This window comes from Manis javanica, chromosome 2 (genome assembly GCF_040802235.1).
Source record: "Manis javanica isolate MJ-LG chromosome 2, MJ_LKY, whole genome shotgun sequence".
NCBI lineage: Eukaryota > Metazoa > Chordata > Mammalia > Pholidota > Manidae > Manis > Manis javanica.
In genome coordinates this window covers 168,194,583-168,212,229 of record NC_133157.1, presented here as the reverse complement: position 1 = coordinate 168,212,229, position 17,647 = coordinate 168,194,583, and the positions used below count along the sequence as shown (strand labels likewise).

Genomic DNA, 17,647 nt, shown 5'->3' with positions numbered 1-17,647 from the left:
AAAATGCAAATTATATCCTTGAAATGTATATTACATTCATCTTCAGTAGTAAATTTGAAAAGTAATTGCTTAAAACTTGCATGAAAATAAATCAACTAAAATCATAAACATTTTATTATATTATATATATTTATTTATATATACAGTATATATATGCACATGTATAGTTTCAAGTCCTTTGCCTAGGAAGTTCATATCTCATGGTGGTCCAAATGAAAATTCTGGTGAAGAATCAAATTTTTATCTTCTAATACTTATACATTATTTTGAGAAAAAAATGAATTCTGCACATGAACAATAAAAATATTTTCACTTTTAGATCATTTTTTTTCAGCAAAAAGACAACTAACTAAAGGGTTTTTTCAACTTAGTTTTTTAGGTTCATAATGAAGTCATTATTTCCAGAAAATAATTCCTCTTTCCAGTTGCTTGAAACCACTGTCATATTAATTTGATTTAGGCTGGAAACAAATAATCATAGTCTCTTTTCAATTAAGAGACATACTTCATTTTCCAATACAATCTTCATTTCTTCTAAAACTCATTACAAACCAAATAATTTTGTTTAGCCAAAGCAACTTCTGGAAACACAATCAAGGGCTACAGTGTAACTGTGAAGTTTTAATAATGCCCTTTATCATTTTCTTGGGAACATTTCACACTAAAAGGTAGAAACTCCAGCTTTTTAAAAATATTTCCTTGAGGTAGTACATCTACTATGAAAATAAAATATAGGAAAATGATAGCTTTTCCCCAGGATTAGTACGATATAGTAGTACAAATGTATCAAGAAGCAATGACTGTTACTATATGGTCAAAGAGAGCAACTAAAAGGAGACTTTTAAAAACTACAATGAGAGGTGTGTGGATTTTTAAAGTCAGCAGAATCAAAATGCATTCTTCCAAACACATATTTTTTGAAATTTATGCTATAATTTCAGAAGAAATGTTATTCTTCTGAAAATTTAGTAAGCAAGTTAGACTTCATATAAAGACCTGTAAGAACCAAAATGAGACTTACATTTTGAAGTAATATATTTAAATAAAAATTTGATGAAAGAAAGGAAAAATAATTTAACTATAATTCTTAGCTCCAAGAATTTCACCAAACACTTCAGATATTAGTTATACAAACCAGGAAGCCTGTGTGTCTGTGTTTTATGGATGAAGAAACTGAGGCCAAAAAAGTACAAGTAATTTACCCAAGATCACACAAGTAGTTAGTGGCAGAGTAAGAACTTCAAGCTAGATGCAACTCAAAATCCTTCCTTTATTGACATGAGGATTTTTTATTGCACTATGATAGATCTATTGCAGTAAAGTCAGCATGGAAATGATGTAGGGCAAGACTGATTGGACTATACTCACATAGCCATTTTAGAGAGTATCTATCAAAATTTTTAAACATAAAAGAGCCTATCTTTTTACCCAATATCCCATTTTCAGGAATCCATGCTATAAAAAAGCTTGCTTGCTTTCTATAAGTGTATCTTTGCAACATTATCTATAATTTCAACAACGAAAAAAGAGAGTAAACCCAATGTCCAAGAATAGGGAATTTTTTCAATATATGACAGTGTGCCCACACTACAGAACTGCATGTAGCACTATAAGATAGTGGTAAATCTTATATGGCAAGATCTCTGAGATATATTTTTAAGAGTAAAAGCAAAATAGAATACACAAATAACATCTTAGTTATGAGTTATGTTAAAATTACAAATAGAAGATAGATTAAACAGATAAATATAGATATGGTGACATATTAAGGAGATCTTCCTACGATCCAATGCTGTCTTTATTTTGATCTTGCAATCTGATTTATATTTACTCTAAGAAAATCAGACCATATTACAGGTCAAAGACCAAGAATTAAATGTCTTCACATCTTCCTCACATGTCTATCAGAGTTCCAAGAATGAATCCAATATAACTATATTAATCACAAAGCACATTTGACACTCATCACTTTAAAGCACTTTCACTCAGATGACCTAATCTAGTCCTTACAATACCCATGATCCAAGTATCCCAGAGCAGTTCAAGAACAAGTTATACTATTTTGCTGTTTTATGCTAGTAAGAATTCATATTTATTCATTTGACTAGCATTCATTGAGGGTTTACTATGGTCTAGCTTCTCATAATAGGTCTTGCCAGGGTAGAAAGATAAATAAAGTAAGCAACCAGAATATATTTGTTCGGAGAGGTGGTGAGTTACAAGATATGGGCACAAATAACATAAAAATTTAAGTAAAAAGTGAATAGATGACACTGGAAAGGTACAAAAAAGGTACAAACAATTCTCCCAGTGATCAGCAAATCTTGAAGCCTAGGAGACTTCTGTAAGATTCTAAACTCTGAATTTAAGTTGTTCATATATTATTTCTTTGCTTACTTATTCACAAAAGTTCTTTTAAGATCTTATAATCCTACAACACTCTACTGTACAATGTGATCAAGTGGCAAGAATACAAAGTTAGAAACAAGTAAATCTGATCTCCTGTTTGGGTGCTCCACTGTCTAGCTGTTTGACTGGGAGAGTTATTTAACCTCTCTGACCCTCTGTGTGGTAAAGCATATTTTTTAAGTGTCCACATCAACATTTCTCTTCAGAACCTTGCTGTTACCCTATCAAGAGAAGTCAGTTTCTCCTTCTCTTGAAATTGGGCATTCCTCATAGTTACAGTCACTCAGTGAATAGAATGTGGCAGAAAAAGTTAATGCTGCCATAACTTCAAAGGCTAGTCATAAAAATGAGATATCACCTCACACCAGTTAGAATGGCCACTATCCAAAAGACAAGAAATAACAGGTGTTGGTAAGGATGAAGAAAAGGAAACCCTCCTACAATGTTGGTGGGAATGTAAATTGGTACAACTGCTGTAGAAAACAGTAAGGAGGTTCCTCAAAATAGTAATGACCCAGTTATTCCACTTCTAGGAATTTACCCAAAGAATATAAAATCTCTGCTTCAGAAAGATATATGCACCCCTATGTTTACTGCCACATTATTTACAATAGTCAAGATATGGAAGTAACGAAAGTGCCCATCAATAGATGAATGGATAAAGAAGATGTGGTACATACACACAATGGAATATTATTCAGCAATAAAAAAGAAATCATGCAATTTGTGAAAATATGGATGGATTTAGAGGCATTATGCTAAGTGAAATAAGTCAGGTGGAGAAAGACAAGCACCATATGATTTCACTTATTATGGAATATAAAAATAAAATAAAATAAATAAAACTGCAGTAGACTCATACAATGAAAAGTGGCTGGTGGAGGTAACCCATGGGGGAAGAGATGGGGTGGGTGGTTGGGGTGCATGAAGGGGATAAAGAGGTACAAAAAACTCAATTATAATATAAGTTGGGGCACAAAAATCTCAATCATAATATAAGTTGATCACAGGGATGATAGTACAGTATGGAGAATATAGACAATGGTTCAGTAACATCTTCCTATTTTGACAGCAACTGTACTAGTTGGGATAGGATTTAATAATGGTTGTAGCTATTGAACCACTGTGTTGTATACTTGAAATCAATATAATATCATCTATCAACTACACTTCAATTAAAAAAAAGTGATCTCCCTCTCAATCTCTCTCTCCCCTTTCAATACTCACCTTTGAAGCCCATCCACGATGATCTTAGGAGTACAAACTAGTTCATGTGAAAATACCACACAGAAATCCTCAGCATCCATCAGCATCCACCACTGAACTTGTGAGTGGATGAGCCTTCAGATGATCACAGATCTAGCCTTCAAGTCTTCCAACTGAGGCCTCAGGTATGGTGGAGTAGAAACAAGCCATTCCCACCTGAATTTCTGATTCACAAATCCATGAGCTTAATAAATGGTTGTTTAGGCTAATTTGTAACAAAGGTATAGAAACTGTAATACTAAATTTCCTCATCTGGAAAAACAGAATAAGAACAGTATTTGAATAGATGTTTTGAGAATTAAACAAGACAGTATAAAGCATTTAGGATAGTACTAGGCACACTGCTGATACTAAATAAATGAGATTACTATTATATTGTCAGTTCCCCACAAACAATGTCTTCTCTGCTACATCCCACATTATTCTTGCCTCCTTTCTCCAACACCCTGGTAGAAAAGCCAAGTATCATCTGAAAGTGCAATCCTAGAACATTCCAGAACTAAATCAGCCTTTAGTTTATGAAGAATTGCTTTGCGCAAGCAGTATGTACATCCCTAGTTCCTTCCCATAAACTCTAACTCTGAAGGTAGGAATTAACAGGATAAAAGAAATGGATGGGATAGCCAAGAGTGGACAAAGTAGACAGTAACTCCTTTGTGATGACCCTGCTTTCTAATTTTTTTTGTGTTGTCACTGAGGGCAATATGTACTTGTATAATATCACACACACACAAATTTGGAATTTGCAATGAACACTTGGGTGATCAAAAATCATGCTGGTTGGTATCTAGAGCATCAACTTAAACACTTCATTTTTCTTTCCATCCATTCATTTATTTAGTCACTGGACAGACCTTTACTTAGCACCCTGTATATGCCAGATGTTATGTAGGTACTATTAATTCAATGATATATTCTCTATGGTCTCTACTGTGAAGATTTATAGTCTAAAGGTAGAGGAACACATGGAAGTAGTTCTTTTTGCTTTTTGAGTTCTTTATTCGCCCCCCCAAAAAACTCTTTACTGTTTTGCTTACATAAAAAATGTTTTAGTTAAAGAAGTCAAAATTTAAAAGTTATATCTTCTCTTATCATCATCTTCATCCCAGGCACACATACCAACCAACACAATATTTCAAGTATATTTGTTTTGCCTTATCTTCAGTCAACGAACAAAGCTAAGTAATCATGGTATTGCCATATGGGTATGGATATTACAGAGCACAGATGGCTGTGCACATGAACTTAATAAATACTTGCTAAACAAGGCAATTAAAGTGTAACACTGGCTTAAAAAATAAAAAAGCAGATTTAGTGAAAACAAAAAGAATCAGGCAAGCTTTTTCTAAGCTCCACCACTGCTACCTGAGGTACTCATGTTGTTCATCAGGACCAAATCTCCCTGCGTGTCCTTGCGCAAGCAACACCCCCATCAACTATCACGGCTCCTCCTGCCTGAGAAACAGCTGCATGGAAAACTCCTTACTGCTTAGGATTCAGTATTCATAGCCCAAGTGTACATCTTCCAAAAAGCCTATCAAGACTAACTCCATTTTGTCATACAGTCCTACTTACTCAAGTCTTTGCCAAAAGTCCAAGCCCCCATGTTACCCTTTATCTCATAACCAATATCTCACAACCAAACTGCTTTTTACATGGTCAAATCTGAATCCCTAATCTAACCCATTTCCCCTGCCTTCTTCTACCTAAACCCCAGGTTTCACATCAAATATCATCTTGGAGACCTTCTCTGACCATGTCATTAAGTAGGTCTTACATTATACTCCATTGTAACATATTTACTTCATTCACATCACTGGCCTAAGTCATCATTATAATTCAGCTTTTCTTTCCTAATTTATTATTTCTTTGTTCACTTGTTTATTGTCTTTCCAAATTAGATGATAAGGTCCACAACAGTTGGGGTAATATTCACATTGCTTACCACTCTATAACCAATGCCTAAATAAGGCTCTAGTGCCTGGTATGTTCCCAATTAATACATGCTAAATAAAAAAAAACAACTAAATAAAAAAATAGCTGCCAAGAATGTAGCATTACGTAAGCAAAAACATATGCTCTGTTCCATTTCCACTGCTAATGAATTCATGCAGGTCAACATCATCTCTTAATTGATGGTTGAAACAACTTTTCACTGGTTTCCCAGCTTCTCCTCCTTCACTGCTTCCTTCTTTTCTGAAATTGCTCTCACACAGTAACAAAAGAGATATAAAAAGTAAATTAGAAAAAAAGTAAGTAATTCGAGACTTCTGATTCCAAGAAGGAAAAAGTAAATCTACTTTCTCCCATTTCTCTCTTCAAGTACAACTAAAAACCCTGGACACTATGTATAAAACAAACATAAGAAGACTGCAAAGTAGGAAGAATGCAAACCACCTAGGGACACAGAGAGCCGAGGAACCACTGGGTGGTGAGTTTCCTGTGCTTTGTTTTCAACTTACATATCCCAGATTTGCAGAGGAAGAACTGGCAACCAAGAAATACCAACAGACATAAGCAAAAAGAGGCCAACACAAGCTGTATACCCTTGGAGGTTTGAGAGGAAGAAATATACTTGGAAATGAGAAAAGGAGCAGGGGCCAGAGAAAGACGGTTTTATCAGTGAGGAGAAAGAGAATGCCCAGTGTTTTCTGTTTCTCTCCTTTTTCAGTACAACTCACCTGTTCCTCTTCCTCTGGACTATGATATTTAGATTCCAGATCTTCCTGCTATTTCCATGTCCATCCACCATCACCACCTATCTCAACTCCACCACTACAAGACAGGAACTGATGTCAGATGCAATTTCAAGACCAAGAATGGGGAAATGAGAAGTAGCAGGATAATGGAAGGGAAGATAATAAGATGACAAATTAACCACTTAGCTTCTAGCAAGTTTTCAAAGTGCCAGAAGAGAAGGGAAAAGAGAAAGAGAGCTTTTCAGTGGTGTGATGATTCATATCCAAGTATATATTCTAAGTACTTATTAAGAGCTACCATTTTACTACCACATTCAACTAAATAGGTAGTTTTATGAAAAACATGAAAATGTATAAATTAACTGAAAGAAGGAGAATTCAGTGAATAGCTGAAGTATAAGAAAGAAATTTGGGAAAAATTGCAAAGGTGTCAATTTAGTAATTGAATAACAAAGGAAATTCAGTATTCTTGATTACTGATACATGATTAAAACTAATGTTATGTAAATACATTGATTATATAATGAAATTTAAGTTGCACTATAATTAAATACCAAGAAAAAGTCTAACTGAATATACTTAAGTTTCATATTAAGGTCCAAATTATTGCTGAAACTGAGTGTACTAGAAGACATCTAGAACCCTGAAACAAGCCTTTTAAATATAAATTCATGAGTTTATGTAATATTTTTTGTATGTTTAACTCTAGGCTTTTTGAATTCTCAATAAAAACCTTTGGGTAATATTTTCTCATATTAAAAACAAAACCATGTATCACAGAAACCATATTAAGTGATCTGTAAATGCCAATACCTGTTATTTTGCTATACAATTGATTTCTTATGGAGCTACTTATAATTTTCTTTAAAAATATGTAACTGTGAAATGCTAAATTTTGCCACAAGGTGGCTCATCCTAGATTCTACATTAACTAGCTAGTTGCTCTGAAAAAACAGTTTCCAAAGGGAATATATTATCTCTTACATATTCTTTTAAAGTGAATACCATTGATATAAAGCCAGTTTGGGAAAAGGAGAAAAAAAAACTAAGCACAATATAATATATACAACTAATTGCTCTTTTAATAATTCAATGATTTGTGTGTGTATGTGTGTGGAGGTGGGGGAAAATATTACCATTTACTATCATAACATATCTATTTAGAAGATACTCAGGCTTCTGAGTAACTGTAGTAGAATGTGGTACTTAAGGTATCTCCTAAATTGAAGACACCCGAAATAGGTTCTTTCATCACTTACGTGGATGGAAATCCATGACTGCTCCTTTACACTTTTGTACAGGAGTTTATGTCCCTTTCAGGGTTAGATGGCAGAGTGGAATATGAAATCATTCACTGAAGGAATGTCTTTACTAGCATTTGAAGGAAGCCCAAAATACAAAAACTCATTCAGACTATATTTCAGACACTTCAATAGACAACATAGAAAGTGGTTAAGAACTTAGAACCTGGAGCCAAATTTTCAGGCTCCTATAAGTGGTCCCACCCTTTAATGTGTCATGTTGGGTAAAACACTTAACTGACTGTGCCCAGATTTTCTCCTACATCAAACAGGTATAATAATACAGGGTTGTCAGGAGGATCAAGTAACTCCCTGAGCTCTGCTTCTGCATCTGGAAAAGCAAGGTAATACCACTAGCCCTCTAAGGATTGCTACATACCCTAGCAAATCTTATTTCCCTGTCTTGAGTCTTGTCTCTCCTTTTATTCTGGATACCAGAGACAGAACAATCTGTCTGAAATGCAAATCTGATCCCGGACACTTTTCCTTGTCTTCCCACTGTCTACTTCCAATAGCAAATTTCTAAGATCTTCAACCTTGCTTTCAAACCCCTTTGCTTGCCCTGGATTTCCTCCACCTTTTCTGCTTCATCCTGAGCCTTTCCTAACTATATTTGGAGGCATTTGCTTTGTGAACTTTTCCTGTTTCTCTTCTTACATTTTCTTCTAAAATTCAAAGAATTCACAGGGCCCCATAAAATTGTCTCTATGTGGTGTTTCAGCCACAAAAATGTAAGCCTTGTGCTTCAAAGTTTGAAGGATAAGGTAGACCTTCACTATAAGGTTCTTAAAGAGGTGACACAGGAGTTTCACACAGGATTTCACAGAAAGCTACTTAAGCATTCCCTTTATACAACTCTCCCTCCCCTGATGGTTTTCCATCATGAGCAGCTGACAAAAATCTTTTTCTCTCCATATGGCACTCTTATATAGTCAGGTAGCTCCACCCTCCGTTCTACCCCCATCCTCACCATCTACATGGTTACCTGTCTTCCACTCAAGCCCAATAGCAAAGGTAATCTATTCTAGGACAACCAAGAGATCCCAGCAGGTTCAGGCTCCTAAACTTCTCTCATTTCCTCAGAAGAGAAGCATACATGGAACTTTCTGGAAAAGGCAGTCTCAGCTCCCCCTCTGTTGCTTTCCTTATTAAAAAAAAAAATCAACCTCCCTTCAAAAACACTGCATTCTACAAAAGAGCACACCTTCATTACCTGGGTGATGTCAGTGATTAGATCAATTCTCTGAACTAGCAACCCCAACAAGAATTTTGCAGGTCACTGACTCCAACTACTCGTGCACTGAACCCTTAGAGTATGAGGTACTTGTATCCTCCTCAGCTTAAGGACTTAGCTGCTATAGGTGATAAATCTCATTTATCATCTACTTACATATCTTTATGTATAGCTACATCCACACCCATAGCTAAAACCATATCCACAGCCATACCTACATCTATATCTATATCCATATACATGCTTATGTACCTATATACATATATGTAGATACACATCTTTATCAACATATATATCTACATCTAAGTTTATACATATTGCTGCATACATAACACTATGTTGTAACATTAGAATTGTTATAGCAATTAAATGAATACATGTAGGTGTGCAATGAATATTTGTTGAATGAATAAAAAGTGCCTGTAACATTTTAAGTTCTCACTAAAGGCTAGTCATTATAATTTGTATTTTTTGTAGGGAAAGTAGTAACATAAAATCCCAACTTAAGCTCGCTTATCAAGATGGAAATTTATTATCTCAGATCACCACAATCCAGAAGTAGAGCAGACTCTTAAGTATATCAAGATGCATTACCCCTCTTCACTCTACCATCCTTATACTGGCTTCATCCCAAAGTGATTCCCTTGCAGTTGCAAGATGACTGCCAATGGCAATCAAGACTCTATGCTTCCTTTTTCATACCTAGTTGAAGAGAAGAGAATATTTCCTTCAACCACGGGAATTAAGTCCCTCCCTTTTCTTGACCTTTCTCTTGGCCCTTCTCTTTACTTGCTTATGTAGTAAGCAGGCAAACATGGCTATGTCCAATTTAAGATAAAGACATTTTTTAAAGATACTAACTAGCTCAAAGAACCTCAGGGAAGCTTAGAGACAATGCAGCTGGAAACAAAGCCTAAAGCCAAACCATAAAACTAGCCCTGTAAGGATGCTGTTTTCACTGAGCATTAGACCCTGTACCTTGGGCCACCAACAGGGCAGGTATGGGAAAGGATTCATATGATCAGCAATGCCTAAGGCATATATCTGTACTCTTGGCACAAGGGAGTTGAGAAAGCAGCTATATAGCAATTTAGAATTCTATAGTGGGAAGTGGGCTCTGACCTCTTATCAAGATTCATAGGGCAGGAACTCTCTAGACAGAAAGAAATTGAGATAGTTGGTAACCAATAAGGCCCACTGCAGAGCTGTTACAGGAGCTTCTGCCAACACAGCCATCCTCATAGTGTGGGGCTCCCGGGGGAAAAGAGCTGGGTGAACAAAACCAAAAGGCCTTATTCGCCAAACTCTGACACACTTTAGGATTCAAGCATATGAAAGTAGTTCTCCATTTCAACTGGCAGCAGCACCATGGGTCTCCAGCTCAGCAGAGGCAGGTAGCACTACTGACAGGTTTCCAGACCACATCCAAATTGAGTGCTTGGATCAAAAGACACTGAAATGTCTAATCTCTGTTAGTAGGAAGGCTGGTGGGAAGTTGGCATGATTCAGCCAGGGGCAAAAGCAGTGACAGCAGCCCCTCCAGCAATAATAGTGTTAGGGAGCAATAACCAGAACAGATTCCCTGCAGCAGAGAAAACATCCCTTGGTGACTCTAAGGATATGTAGGAAAAGGAAAATTTAGAAGAGGCTAGAATTCCTTAAAATGAAGTGGGAGCTTGAAACTAGCAAGATTTGGGTAGCAATATCTCAGACACATGGATCACATATGTGATTAGAGAAACATGGTATCTTATTTCCTGGAATCGGAGCTCTTAGAAGTAAAAGGAAACACTTTTCTCATTAGTTTTCTTTTTTCTCCTACAGAACACTTGAGGCAGCTTTCCTACAACGCTCTGCCACCCTATTCTTGCAAAGTTGTTCTCTTCTAGACATTCACATCTCAGCAATCAAGATACATCTCAGAGAGGTGTGATTTGATGCCCCAATGTATACTGCTGCACTTCCCCTTGCCTCAGCCACTCTGGTCATATTATCCTATTTAATTGTCTTCAAAAAATATAAATCTAGCTAACTCTCAAAATTCATTTCTGCTATGTTTATTGTCTCTCCATGAATAAATATTTACCAGGATGTGAACTCCATGAGAAAAGTAACTTTACACATGTTGCTATTGATAAATTCCTGTAGGCTTAGAATAATAACTGGCAAGTATGGTAGGCACTCAATAAGCATTTGTTCAATGAGTATGAAGATCTGGCTCTTCACAAAGTTGAAGCTCTTTGAAGCCATGTAAAAATCAAAACTTTATGTCTGTAAGTCTTTACTTCAATTCAAACCACCTTGTGTCTCACTATTAAGTAGTCTCTATATAAAATACTCCACACCTTTTCTGCCTGTGATATTCCTCTTCCCAGCTACACCCCTCACTTCCTCTGCAGACACATACTTCACTTGGTTAACTCCTTCCCAGTCTTTCTGGTTCACTCAGTCTTTCAACAAAGAAAATGAAAAAAATGAGGTATCAGAACCAACATCAGAAAATAAATCAGAAAAACAATAAAGAAGCTGAGGACAGAACATCAGTTTATAGGACAAGTTATTTTAGGAGTCATATTAAAACTAAGTAACAGTCAAAGAGAAAGAAAGTAGAAATAATCACTTGGGGTAGCTACCACAGTGTTAAATGTGGTGAGGAACCCAGGAGTTCCTGGAACTAAGTCCAAGGACTTCATCTTCAACCATTGTCTTGCCAAGTGTGCATCTTTGAGGGTCTGGTCTCTACCCGCAGAATGAGAGTGTATGTTTGTTAGAGCATAAATCAGAGTGTAGGCTTCAGAGACAGAACTAGGCTTGAATGCCAACTCTGTCTACCACAATAACCTCTCAGAGAATAACTTTTCATATAAAAGGACAAGCTGAGCAGCCTCTCAGATATTTAATCTGTAAAATATCAATTATAATAATAGTACCTGTCTCATGAGATTATTGTGAGGATTAAATAAATTAATGCACATAAAATCAATAGCACAGTTCTCTGCTCATAGTTAACTACCATCAATTCATTCAACAAATATCTATGTACATCATTACTAATATTGCCTATCTTTTTGAAGTAATTGAGCTACCTAGTTCACTCAAGATATAATAATAACAGCTATGTTCATTTTGCTAGGCACTTTACAAAGCACTTAACAAGCATAATCATTCTGATTTTTCACAACAACCCTAGGAGAAAGTACTATTATTATAGCATGTTACAGATGAAGAGTCAGAAGTAATTCAAACAAAAGATGAGGGGTAACCCAGATGTTTTAAGCCCTTCTTAAAATGAGCAGGAATCCTGCTGTTGATGGATTGGAGACTTACTACTTCTTCCAAGACTTTATTTTCCCCATAAATACTTTTTTTTTTTGGAAGAATCTCTTACATGCTGGAATATTAAAACCTGTTGCAATCTCAGGAAACAGAATACCTCCTCCATGTTTATACCAGGAATTGAAGCATATCTCAAATTTAATAAGACAAAGACTTGAATGTACAATAACACCTGATTCACTGGTCTGCCTAATTTCAGCAGTTTAGCTTTTTTTTGTTTTCATTTTATTTTTGCTTGGCCTAATGTGTTTTATAGGTCTCAGCATTGCTAACCAGGCTGTGATATTATTTCAGTTACCTATTCTCAAATGATGCACATAAACTCATAAAACATTAGATCTGAAGTGGACCTTAGAAATCATCTACCTACTCCAGTGGTCTACAAATAACTCCTTTGAGCAAAGGAAGGAATCCTTTCTCTTTAACCAAAGCTGCCTCACTTTATTTCATAGAACGAGCTTCCATTTAATGTTTCTTTGAAGCCAAATTCCACAGAGATTGTGTGTGTTTGTTTACACTGAACCACCAAGCTGATCCAGTAAAAAAATTTTAATCACTCATTTTCATTAATTTACTCATTCAGTTTAGCCCTACCATATGTCAGGGGTTCTGCCAACCAGTGAAGAGGAAAAAGACAGTCTTCGCCTCAAGGAACACATGCTCTAGTCAGGAAGGCAGACATACAGGGACACCCACACTCAATGGGAGTAAGCTTCCAGTGAGCACTGAGAGGACACTGTAGAGGGGGATTCAGACAAGCCTTTGGAGAGAAGGTCACCTAGAGCTAAGCCTCAGAAATAGGACAAGAGAAGTAAGAAAAACAAACACTAGCAAAAGCAACAACAAATACTAGCTGGAAAAAAAATGAAAAGCTCAGAATGGGAAATAATTGATATGGTTGGACTATGAGATTCACTATATGTGACAGGTTAATTGATTAACTAGAAATAGACTATAAAAGTAGATCAGTCAGTTCATGACAGGGCTTTACGCCTACTCAAAGAAACTGGATTTAATTCTCTAAACTAGGAGCTGAAAATGCAAATGTCTACAGGGATCTTACAAAAAATATGAATAAGTGAAGTGGGCCAGATATAAAAACAATAGTAATTATGGGGACTACACATAAAGTACCTGCTTTTTTCCAGGTACCATATAAGGTACTGTCAGCAGATAAATATCTAATATATGATCCTCAACACATAAATAAGTACTCACAGTAGAATGTGATTACTTCTGATCATGTACCAAATACAATGGGATCATAGAGGACACACTTAGTTCCATCTGAGGAAATCAGGAAGGTTTACTAATGAGATTATATTTGAGATGGACTTGAGGGATGAATTGGAGTTCATCTCTCTATTTCCAGCTACACCTGAATACCCTTCAATTCAATTAGGTTGGTCTCCTCATTTTCCCACAACCTATTATGATCCTCTCTCAAGTTTCTGACTTTGCCTAATGTGCCCTGCATCCCTCCTTTACTCATTCAATTCCTATCTTTAAGGACTCAAATGAAGGCCTCTCTCATGCATAAATTCTGTGAAGAATTCCTAGGTATCAAATGATAACTGAGAATATACCAGAAGCAAGACACTACTGGAAGGCTAAATTTTGGACACAAAAAGTGCTCAGGAAAGGTTGTCTTATTGTGCATGGTGAGAAGCTCACTAGTGTGGGAGTCAAGGATTCACTGGCTCTATGATTAAAGGCCGATCTTCTAGCCTGTTTTCCTCAGTAGTCTTAGCTCTAAAATGGAGGCTTATCCTCATGACCACGATGGACCCTTTCAGTTTTAAGATTATACCGTGATTTTTGTGAAGGAACTTGATCTCTGTTATATTTACAATAGGATTTCTACTAAAGCTTTTAAAATTTTTCTTATGTAAAAAATGAAGAATGGTAAATCACTAATCAATGTAGCTGTGAGGAGCACCTTCTCTGTGCCATTATAAATACCATGTAATTCCTACTCTAGACTTAGGGTTAGATAATTACTATAATAATATAATAATAATAGTTATTAATGGTTGTCAGCTATTGGTAGTTAATAGTGGCTATAAATAATAGAGTTATAAGTTATAAGTCATTGAAAAGGAATTATTTGCATTTTATCAGCTCTTACTACTCATATTTGAGTTTGCTTGATTCCAGTTTTCTCTACTAGTTGTACTTTTGGTTATAAGCAAAAGAACTAACTGGCTAGATGTAAGCAAAAAGCAAATCTATTGAAAGAATACTAGGGAATCTCATGAACTCCAAGGAAAAGTCAAGAACAGCGCAAGACCAGTCAACTCCAGGGACCTCAGCGGGACCTTCTCACCATAGAATTTCCTTTAGTTGGACATTAGTTCTTGGGGGTTCCAGGTTCTATCTCACCTCCACCCCTATTTTATTTCCTAGAAGAAAGCATCCTTCAGACACAACTTAAGTCAAGTGTCCTCCTATGGCACAATCAACTATGACAAAAAACATTTGCTGCAAGAGTAATATATTAGAAACATGGCCACAGGGGCCCATCCTTTAGAAAAGGGACTGGTTCCAGAGAAGGGGGAAATGTTGATATCTAGGAAGTCACCTCAAGAGATGTCTGTCTATTACATACTTTTTTCTCCTGCCTGTTACCAATACCACCTATATATTATTGTATATAAAATTGTACCTTGAATGGGTTCAAAATGTCCTGCTAATGTATATTTTACATACAATTAAAATAATGTAAGGGGAGAAAAATGGGCTTCTGTTACTCCACAAATTAAAAAATATACAATTGAATTTGAATGCATGCATTGTAGAAAGGCATCCAAGCTTAACTAAAAAATTCCATACATCAAGACTAGCTATCAGATATGGTCTATGATAATATAACTTTCATTCTAATAACCATAGGATATTCTGTCTTGTATTGAAGATGCTCAGGAGTCCAGAAATAAACCCATACATATACGGTCAGTGAATTTATGACAAAGAAGTCAAGATTAAATACAATGGGGAGATGGCAGTCTCTCCAATAAATGGTGTTGGGGAAACTGGATAGCCACATGCAAAAGAATGAACTAGACCACTATCTTACACCATATACAAAAACTGACACAAAATGGATTAAAGACTTGAATGGATGACGTGAAACCATAAAATTCCTAGAAGAAAACACAGGGGTAAGCTCCTTGATGTTGGTGTTGGCAATGATTTTTTGGATCTGACTCCAAAAGCAAAAGCAAGAAAAGAAAAATAAACAAGTGGGACCATATCAAAATAAAAAGCATCTGCACAGCAAAGGAAATCATCAACAAAAGTTAAAAGCAACCTAAAAATAGGAGAAAATATTTGCAAATCATATATCCATTAAAAGGTTAACACCCAAAATATATAAAAAACTTATGCAACTCAATAGCAAAAAAAAACAAAAACAGAAAAATACTCTAAATAGACTTTTTCCTAGAGAAGACATACAAATGACCAACAGTGAAGTGATCTTTCCTAGAGAAGACATACAAATGAGTACATGAAGTGATGCTCAACTTTCCAGGGAATTACAAATCAAAACCATAATGAGGTATCACCTCATAGCAGTTAGAATGACCATTAAAAAAAGACAAGGGTAACAATTGTTGGTGAGGATATGAAGAAAAGGAACCACTGTGCACTCTTGGTGGGAATATAAACTGGTTCAGCCACTATGGAAAACATATGGAGAAATACCATATGATCCAGCCATTTTATTTCTGGGTATTTATCTGAAAATTTTAAAACCCAGTAATTTGAAAAGACATACGAACCCCATACTCATTGCAGCATTATTTACAATAGCCAAGATAGGGAAACAACCTAAGTGTCTACGGATGAATGAATGAATGAATGAATGAAGATATGGTATATATAGTTGACCTTAATAATGGGTTTGAACTGCATGGGTCCACTTACACAGGAATTTTTTTCAATAAATACATTGGAAAAAATTTTGGAGCTTTGTTTGAAAAAAGCTTCTTTTCTCTAGCCTACTTTATTGTAAGAATAAAATGTACAATACATAAAACATACAGAATATATGTTAATTGACTGTTGTTGGTAAGGCTTCTGCTCAATAGTACGCTATTAGTAGTTAAGTTCTAGGGGAGTCAAAAGTTATATGTATGTTTTCAAGTGTATAGGGGTCAGCACCCCTAACTCCCACGTTGTTCAAGGACCTACTGTATATACAGTGGAATACTATAGCCATAAAAAGAACAAAATCTTGCCATTTGCAACATGAATGGACCTTGAGGGCATTATGCTAAGTGAAATAAGTTAGAGAAAGATAAATACCATATGGGCTTACTTACATGTGGAATTTCAAAAACAAACCAAAACACCAAGTTCATATACACAGAAAAACAGATCGGTGGTTGCCAAAGGTGAGGACTGGGGTCTAGATAAAATAAAGAACGGGGATCCAAATGTACAAATTTATAAAATAAGTTATAAAATAAGTAAGTCCTTGGGATGTAGCATACAGCATAATAACTATATTTAATAAAAGTGTATTGCATATTTGAAAGTTGCTAAGAAAATAAATCTTAAACGTCCTGGTTAGATGAAAAAAAATATTCTGTAACTATGTATAATGACAGACATTAACTTTACTTATTGTGGTGATCATGTCGTAATGTATACAAATACATCATTATTTCATAAACCTGAAACTAATATAATGTTACATATATATATTAATTTTTTTAATTTTTAACTTAAAAAAGCAATGTTCAGTTCATTTTCTGAAAGTAAAATCTAGACATATATCAACACCAGATACTCTGCAAGATAAAGGACAAATATGTATATCCTATATGCTGGTTTCAATACTCTGTGAAGGAAGTTCTTCATGGACAATTTCAATGACCTTTTGTAGATCTTTAGCCTCTTCCTGTGGTATCTGTACACCTTTGCTGCTTTAAACTTTAATTTTTCTTGGCTTCCTTGTTGGACTATCAGGTTTTCCTTCCCAAAGGTATTTTTTGCTACTACCCATAGGCCTGTCCTTGAGTGAGTCCATTCTCTCCATACCCTTACTTAAGAGAATTTATGGATATAACTGCCATTTCAGGGCCAAGACAGGCCAGGTCTATCCTGAAAACTGCCTCATGTGTTAGTCTAGTGTCTCTATATAATCCTCTTTTTAATCTTAATCACATTAGAAAGGCAATATTATCAACGCAAAACCATTACTACGTTACAAACCAGATTATCTTCCTATGTTCATTGTGAAATTACAGCTATCAATCTTTCCCAGTCTTGGGAATATACCAAAACCTTAGAAATCAGGGAATGATCTTTAAATCAAATTGTACAATTCTAGTGATAAACAGGCCTACAGACTAATCCGGATTTTGGTATTCGACTATTAAAGAACGACCTTCCTG

The 17,647-nt window shown here is 35.6% G+C and overlaps 1 long non-coding RNA gene across 1 annotated transcript in view; it reads right to left on the bottom strand.

Annotated features, from left to right (window-relative positions):
* The window catches only part of LOC140847948 (uncharacterized), a 267,974-nt gene that overhangs the window by 249,800 nt on the left and 527 nt on the right, over positions 1 to 17,647 (bottom strand). The gene's annotated exons all lie outside the window — the stretch shown is intronic.